General features: G+C 35.4%; 1 non-coding gene across 1 annotated transcript; it reads left to right on the forward strand.

Moving 5' to 3' along the window:
- Positions 1 to 4,866: 4,866 nt before the first annotated feature.
- TRNAS-GGA lies at positions 4,867 to 4,938 on the forward strand. The gene has a single exon. It is a non-coding gene; the product is annotated as a tRNA-Ser (tRNA).
- Positions 4,939 to 9,222: the final 4,284 nt, after the last annotated feature.

Here is a 9,222-nt window from a genome sequence, read left to right on the forward strand (position 1 = left end):
TGGGAAGCTATGCAATCTTCATATTCAAACATAATAAAACTTCCTTAGAAAAGCCAACTTCCCTCAGAGCTTCTATCATTATTTGTAAAGGATCTCAGGTAGCAATAAACCATTTCCTTCCATCAAACAGAAAGAATAATAAATAAGATTTTTGTACAATGCAAACAAGAAAACATAAGCAGTATTTGTTTAATAAAGACCTGAACATTCACCTCAAGTTTGCAACCACTGTGCTCATTGTCTTCCCTGTCTTGAAACTACTAGTTTTATTGGGAATAAAGAAAAGGAATTAGGGGGAAAATCGAGTCTCCTCTGAAAATAGTGCTTCCCTGGTGGCTCAGAGGTTAAAGCGTCTGCCTGCAATGTGGGAGACCTGGGTTCGAGCCCTGGGTCGGGAAGATCCCCTGGAGAAGGAAATGACAACCCACTCCAATATTCTTGCCTGGAGAATCCCATGGACGGAAGGAACCTAGTAGGCTACAGTCCCCGGGGTCACAGAGTCGGACACGACTGAGCGACTTCACTTCACCTCAAAATAGCATGCAAGACCTGAAAGAAATGAGAAAACTAGGAAGTGTAATATATATTGACTCACCTGTACGCTTCTTTAGCATAGTGACCCTGTCTTATTCAATTTGTACTTTGTCATTTCTCCTAGTGTAGTGTTAATTGTTTACTGAAGAGCAAGTCTTCATTACCACAAGATAATTTGTCTTGGAAAAAGCTCACCTAAAGTAAACCTACATAAAAGAGGAAATAAAATCATTTTGTACAGAGTAAACAAAAGATTTATCTCATTTGAAAAATAAAATTGAAACTTATAAAACTATCTCATATCTAATGGTATACAAGTTAAAATTGCAATTGAGCAGTAATTACTGGAATCAAGAGCTGACTGAATCAAGAGCTGATTCTTTCTAAGGTAAGTTTTCTGACAAAGGTGCAGGCTAGCAAGGTATACAATTCGCTACCTGTCTGACATTTGCAAAATGATCATAGCATGAGTCATTGAAAATTATTCGAGAGCTTTGATTTTCCAAAGTGCTCTCTTGGTACACTGATATGCAAATAAATCTCTTTGAAATGCCTATTATGTTATCCTTTTTGTCAATTATTTATTCTTTGGTTATTAATTGATCTAGTTCTCCTAGGTCCTCATTTGTCTATAGATTTGTCTATAAATTGGAAGTTTTCTATCATTGATTTCATTGACTTTGTTATAAGATTTCCAATTTCACTTCATAATCAGTATACATTGTATTTGATTTATATTGTTAGATATTTAAGAGAATTCCATGGAGAACATGCTGGACTTTGACAACTTCAGCATCCTTAGGCAACATTTCTTGCTTTGGAGTGAGAGACCAAAAAATGAAAAGAAAATCCCTCTTACGTCCTCAATAAATGCCTACTAGATTTGCAAGCAACAATAAGCAAATATGGAATAAATAAGCACACACCAATATAGAATGTATACTAGTTTATAGAAGTTGGTATAAATGGACTGAGTTGTGAAAAATTTCAGGATTTAGCCACTGAAAGCTCTTTTCATTGAAACTTCATGATCAACAAATGTGCTCAGGAAACATGACACGGAACTGCTAAAATTATGTGGCTTCTGGAGAAAGAGTCTGCAACATTTAGTCAAATCAATGTTTTACTTTTACAGCAGCTATTTTCACCCAATGGTTAATCCATTTTATCTTTACTCTGAAGAAGACACACTCTTTAGGATCATTCTGTATGTTTTAATGTCCCAGTAGGAGAACAGTCTGGGACTTAATATTAGTTTAACTACAACAAACATTTACTCATCTCTGTTTCTCAGAAAGCATTCAGGCTGTTTGGAAAAAGACCAGACAATTTGTGTGCTAGCCATGGGCACTCTAGCTATGTGAGAATGCACAAAAAATAATATTAAATCCTAGGAATCCAATCCTAAAGGAGCATTCTTCATCCATGATGTGCTGTGACTCTAAGCAATTACTCTATTTTACAATATAAGCAATATATTGGAACCTACCATAAGGAGATGCTCCAGGTTAGACCCAAGGATAGAGACAGTAAAAGATGACTTAAATGATAAGCAAGGAGTATCACCTTTTCTGAATATATTTATATAGACAATATAACCTCATGTTGGGCATTGCAAGAAGGAGAAAATGAAGAGTCTTTATTTATTAAGGGTCTATAATGTATCCAGTTTGTAACACATCCCATTTCAATTCATTAATTAGGCAGGTTGGCAATCATCTAACCTCTACTTTCCAGTTCACTTTTGTTTATGAATAGCTCCTTATCCACCTGAAATTTGACTATGTCTACCTGTATGAATTGAGTAGGATATCTAGCCTTACTTTTTCCAAATCATTACTAAATTTTCTAGTAATGTTCATTAACTTTCCCCTTTGGTTTAAATTACCATATATCTGTATACAAATATGGTTGACTGCTGGACTGTCCTGGTTTATTGATCTTTGTGTCCACTTTACCATCAACATTATACAATTTTCATTAGTAAAACTTTAGGTTGTCATATATAGTAATGCAAGCTCCAGTGACTATGATTTTCCCCTATTCTTTTATGAATATTTTTGCATATTTTTCTCTTTAAATTTTAAGATTATCTTTCAGAGAAATTTTTAAATTAAACTTAATTTAAAATTCTGGTAATATTGTATTTAGGATTTCATTAAACTTATAAATTAATTGGGTTAAAATCAAAGGGTTTTTTAAATAATATTGTTTTCCCATCTAAGAACATAGCTGATTTTTCCATTTTATTCAAGTCTCTTTGGACAACCTTAAAAAAAGTTTGATTGTATTCTTCATGTGGATCTCACACAAGTATTATTATTATCACTATCTTATAGTTTTTATCATTGTTGCTATTGTGAATAAGCTTTTTTCCTTTTACATTATGTTATCAATTATTGCTTTTATATAGAATACTATTTTTGTATCTTATAGTGTATCTATTGTTTTTACTTTCCTGTATAGCTATTTTATTTCCTATAAGTGTTGATTTTGCCTTTTCTCTTTTAATATTTATATTTTAAATTTCTTTTCCTCTGTATATTTTTCAGGGCCTTCACTACATACTAAATAGTAATAGTTTCACAGAAATTCTTGTCTTCGTAAGAATTCTTCCAATATTTCATTATTAGAATGTTGGTTATACATTCTTGGTAAAGTCCTAGTTTATTACTATTTCTATTTTTGTGGGTCTTTAGCAGGAAATTGTTTTTTACATCTGTTGAGAAATTATATGTGTTTTCTTCTTACAGGTTGGGTTCTTACAGCTAAGCAGTTGTTCACACTACTACCAAAGAAGTTTATAACTGATACTTTTTCTTTTTCCACAGCTCTAAGTTTAGAAAAATAATTGAAATAGGATGTGTATCTTGAAGAGACTAAAAGGGATAAATATATGAAATAAACCACACATATACTATGTCAGAGAGACTAATATGCATTGGGTTCCACCAAGGTTGATGGTATACCTAACGTTGATGGCACGGTCCCTCACAAATATCCACTGTGGTTCACAGGAAAAAGCCACAGCACGGCAATGTAAGGCTGGGCATGGAGGGTGTCCGTTGAACTTCTAGGAGTTCTCATGGGGTTCTAACTCTTTGGACTTACTATCTGCAATTGTCCATCTGCCAGTGTCTTCTGTCTGTTATTGGAGAATGCTGTTGGCCTCTTTGCTGTATATCATGATTGCAATAATTTCCTTCTGTAGGTTCCAGATAACTAAATTTTCTTGATTTATCAGGAGGTGTCTTGGTCTGGTTCCTCAGTCCATTGGATCCTACTATTGACATTTATCAACATAGTGGGTAAAAGATCTTTTAATCTAATAAGTTTCATAACTATATCATCTAACATCAAGTGATTCTTGCATTGCTAGAACACATTTTATTGCCTTGTGAGATTTTTATTTTTTTCATATACTACTGGAAACAAATCTATTCAAGAATTTATTACATGATAAAGATTATTTAATTCAGGGTGGAAAAGATGGGCTTTGTCAGTATACGGTGTTATGAAAAGTGGATAGGATATAGAAAAACATTAAACTGTGTTAATAATCTTTTATACTATACACAAAGGTACACTACAAATGTGCCAATGATTAAATGTAAACCATGATATAAGAAGGTAAAGGTACAGAAAGAAAATTTCAATGTGTTCCTTTACAACTCTGGGCAAAAAAAGCCTTTCTAAACCAAGTCTCAAAATGCAAAAAATCAAGGATAAGAAAAAGATTTATAAAACAGACTACATAAAAATGGAAAAGTTCTACAAGGCAAAAGACACCAGGAGCAAATCTAAAATCAAATGACACATAGAGATCAAGCACCTGAAATGCACAGCAGAAGCAGTACTTTAAAGGCTCCTGTATACTTTCTCTAATCCTTGGAAAAAACCCTAGATATTGAGACGGAAAAGAGCAACAATCTAAAAGAAAATCTACAGTTTACTGAAAAGGAAATATAAAGGATCCTTACATATGAAGAGATGTTCAACCTTACTCAGCACAAGAAAAAATGCATATTTAAACTACTCTAAGATAATACTGCTCACCTACCAGATTAGCAAAGCTCTCAATAGCTAGTTGGGGAAGAATTCATGTAACTTAGGTAGGCATGCAAAATGGAACAAACTACATGAAGGACAATTTGACCAGATTTGACAAATTGCGATCTGAATTTTGTTTCTACAGTTTCCCCCTGCAATTATACCTGCCTGTATGTAAAACTCTCATTAACAAGGTAATTCACTGTTGCTCATGACAGGAAAAAATGTAAATAGGGCAAAGAGTGTCTATCAAAGGAGAACAATTAAAGTACATTATGGACTTCCCTGGTGGCTCAGAGGTTAAAGTGTCTGCCTGGAATGCAGGAGACCCAGGTTTGATCCCTGGGTTGGGAAGATCCCCTGGAGAAGGAAATGGCAACTCACTCCAGTACTCTTGCCTGGAGAATCCCATGGAGGGAGGAGCCTCATAGGCTACAGTCCATGGGGTTGCAGAGTCGGACACAACTGAGCGACTACGCTACATACTACTACTACCTGGTAAATCCAGACAATGAAACAGTAGGCTGTTACAAGAGCAAGTGAAGAAGCTTTCCTTTTATTGATGTGGATGGATCTTTAGAACATAGTGGCTTCCCTGGTGGCTCAGACGGTAAACTGTCTGCCTGCAGTGCAGGAGACTGGCGTTCGATCCCTGGGTCGGGAAGATCCCCTGGAGAAGGAAATGGCAACCCACTCCAGTACTCTTGCCTGGAGAATCCCATGGACAGAGGAGCCTGGTAGATTACAGTCCATGGGGCAGCGAAGAGTCGGACACAACTGAGTGACTTCACATGGTTCATGGTTCATTAAGTGAAAAACAAGTAAGGTGAAGATGAAGTGTATAATATGTTATCCATAATGCTATTAATCAACCAAGAAGATCGTCACTGACGCAGAAATGATTCACAAAGTATATGAGGACCTCAAAGTTCCTTTGAGGGTCCACAAGGTCAAACCATTTTCATGATAATACGAAACATGTATTTGCTCAATTTTGCCACTTTCTAAAATTTATAAAAACACATTAGTGAAAATTTCAAGAATAAAAGCAGCCTTGGACTTACTGAGATTCAGATTGATCTAGCTGACATTTTTCTTGCTCTGTCACATATTCCTGTGCCCTTATCGATGACATTTTGGTCAGGTTGTAAAGAAATAAACAGACACTGTCTGGCAAGACCACAGAAACAGCCCACAAAACAGACCAGTTGCTTTTTAAGGCTGTCCTTTTCCACAAAGAAACTTCACACACACACACATACACACACACACACACACACAGAGGATCACAAAAATATTCCCAGAAGTCAAGTCCAAAAATATCTATCAATATTAAACTCTTCTTTCCTCTTCAGACTTGTAATAATAAAAGACAGAAAACGGAGGTAAATTCTAGGTCATAATAAATAAAAATTTAAATGGATGATTTATTCCTGTTTAACAAATATAGGTCTACTAAATACAGGGTTTGTGGTCACTGCTATGCAGCTGGAGATCAGATGCTTGATCACATGGGAAATTGAATGAGTATGGAAAGCCACCTCTACTACTAAAACAGTTCAAAAGCATATGGCATTTGCTGTTTATGTTTCTCCCTTGTGTAGAACGTTTCTGAACCATGGCCTCCAGGGCACACACTTTGAGCTGCCTTTTTCCTGGAGGAGTATTTCATTTGCGCAAACCAACCCACATTTTTTTCTGTGATTCTCCGTATGACTAATGAAGCACAGCTCTGAGGTTATGATTTAGGGGAATGTATGTGGCCATGGAGTGCATAACGCTGACTGCATCTATGCCCTTATTATAAACCTCGTTATAAACACACTCTCACACACTGGCTTCCCAGCCTCCATTTTCCTCTTTTTTTTTTTTAAATTTTGATTTTTAAAGATGACCTATTCAATTCTAATAGTGTGGTTAATAAAAACTGTGTTTTCTACACTGGCTCTTGGACTTACATCTTCAAAAAATGTACAGGCCATTAGTTCTTCAGATTCTGTGCAGACTTTTCCCCAACGGATAGCTCCAAGCTTCATGACTCCATGCGGGCCCAGTTTATCAGCTACCTACATAGCCCAGGTGTCTGAGGCTACAAAATTAGAGATACTGCAATATGTGCCCTGAGAATGCTTTTCCCTTCCTTTTTGCATTCATCTAACATATCCATCCTTGTATAATAGCTCTTTAAGTAGATATATCTATTTACTTGCATATACCAGTAAGATGAATATATGTATGTGTAAGTAATTTAGGTTCTGAGTATGTTTATTTGTAATATAGTGAAACAACTTGAAGAATAAATGTATTTCAAACTGAAAATTTTGTATATAATACTTTTTAAGAGTATATTAAAATTTTGTTTGTATTTCCTTATCTAAAATATCTAACAAAAAAACTTTAAAAATTGATAAATATGAGAAATATCCAAGCTAATGGTTTCCTAAAATGATAGGATGCAAAGAGTCACGCAATATGAAGAGCTGATTCACTGGAAAAGACCCTGATGCTGGGAAAGATTAAGAACAGGAGGAGAAATGAGTGGTAGAGAATGAGATGGTTGGACGGCAACATTAATTCCATGGACACGAGTTTGAGAAAACTCTAGGAAATAGTGAAGGACAGGGTAGCCTGTTGTGCTGCAATCCAGGGGGTTGCAAAGAGTTGGACAGAACTTAGTGACTGAACAAAAACAAAAAGATAGCCTCAATTAGTTTCTTACACGAGTATAATGATTATATTATTGCAAAGACCTCAGAATTGATTTCACTGAAAGTTTCCTATCAGATTGAAATAATGTTTCCAGAATGCTTCTACTTTTAACTCCTTTGTTGAATCTAGGATTTAGTGATCTGTGTCGAATTTCTTTCTAGACGTGGTTCTAGAAAAAGCATTAGAACTGCCAACACATCTTTAATGTTTATCTGAATAGCTTAGTCAAGATTAGGTTTATAATCTATAGCCAAACAATGGAAATTTTTGAATGACACTGAAGTTTGCTGGAGGTGATCAAATTTTCAGAATGAATATGAGCACTTCATTTACAAAATGTGTCAGTTGATTACAGGGAATCCAAAAGACTCAAGAACAGGAAAATATAAGCCAAAAATGAAATTATCAGGTGTGCTAAAGCATATTTAATCTCATACAGTAATCCTGCCTCTTTACCAGAATGTATTATCCTGAAGCTTTCTCATCTGTAGCTTACTCCTACTATCTTTGGATGTCACCTTCCTCAGTAAGCCTTCTGTAAATCCTCTAGTTGCTTTTTCTTTTTTTTTTTTAAGGCCTTCCTTACTCATCAGTAAACTGAAGGTTGAGAGTGTTGGTAGAATGTGTGCATATCAAGAAATGAAATAAAAACAGGAGTTAATTCTGTGAAACATTTCCACTATTCTGGTAAGAATGAAAAGCATATAGATGAATTGCAAAATATGAGCTGTGCAATTTCAGTAATTAGGCATACATAATCAATGCTCTTAAATTTGTGTTGAAGATCTTGTGTGAGCAAAATAAAGATGAGCAGTAAGATTGGTGCTAATAAGTTAGACTAATTTTTCTTCACTTGAAATGACAATAAGTAGGAAATTAGAAAAACCCATAAGAAGAAACAGACTCCAAAAGAAAAGAAGCTTCATATAGAATACCTTTAACAGCATTTCTGTGTGATTTCTGAGCAAGCTTTCTGTATTTTGATTTTGAACTGAGCCCCACAGATTATGAGGTGTTGGTTTTAATAACGCATCAAACAGGACCCACTGAAGTCCAAAAATGTAGAATATCTTTCAGAAGTTCTCCTCCATAGAAAGATGATAAATGGATGGAGAGATAGATAGATATAAATACTGTTTAAAGCACTCACTGTGTGAATATTTCTGAAGTGTGAATACTAGTTCATCAGTTCCTTAGAATCTGCTTACCACCATTCATTGCCTCCATGTTTATAGATTTATGACTATGAGGTGTGAATTTCAATACGGCACCTCTGCTGAGTTTTCTCAAGGTCTCAGGAGCGAGTCTGCTGTGGCATGCAGTGTGCTTGATGACCTTTAGGGGAAGATCAGGTGGTTCCTCTGTTTGTCACACTTGGGAAGGAAAGACATGCTTCTAAACTGCAACAAAAGTTTCCTGGATGGAAGCCAAATTATTTTTGATTTTTATTTGATCTTTATTTTGACTAATCCTTTTCTTTGTGTGCTTTCCTTTTGTTGATATGCCAAAATCCTGCCAACTTGTTTCCTTCCTCAAAAAGCCCCTTAATTTCTAAGTTTATTTTAATATTTAGATTTGCCAAAGTTAATTAAATCCCCTCTGCTCTAGCACCAACCCCTATTTAGATTAGAATCATGTTTTATAAAAGGTCCTGGCGATTGGCTAACCTACAGGCTTGATGTCCGTGCTCAGGCTTATTGTGCCTTTAAAGCACTGTCATAGATTGGTCTTAGTGAATATGCTTAATGTCGAGGCGGTGCAAAATTTTCTTTCCAGTTATTCACTCTCATAAGTAAGAGAATATTTTCATGTCACTGTGGTCAAATCTATAGTGTAGCAACTATCTAGGTAATGCTTGTAATACACTCAGTTTTCACTTGAATTGCCCAGATAAACTGAATCGCCCCCAAAGGCCTTTAATCTCAACTC

The sequence above is a fragment of the Oryx dammah genome, unplaced genomic scaffold (genome assembly GCF_014754425.2).
Source record: "Oryx dammah isolate SB20612 unplaced genomic scaffold, SCBI_Odam_1.1 HiC_scaffold_4, whole genome shotgun sequence".
Lineage (NCBI taxonomy): Eukaryota > Metazoa > Chordata > Mammalia > Artiodactyla > Bovidae > Oryx > Oryx dammah.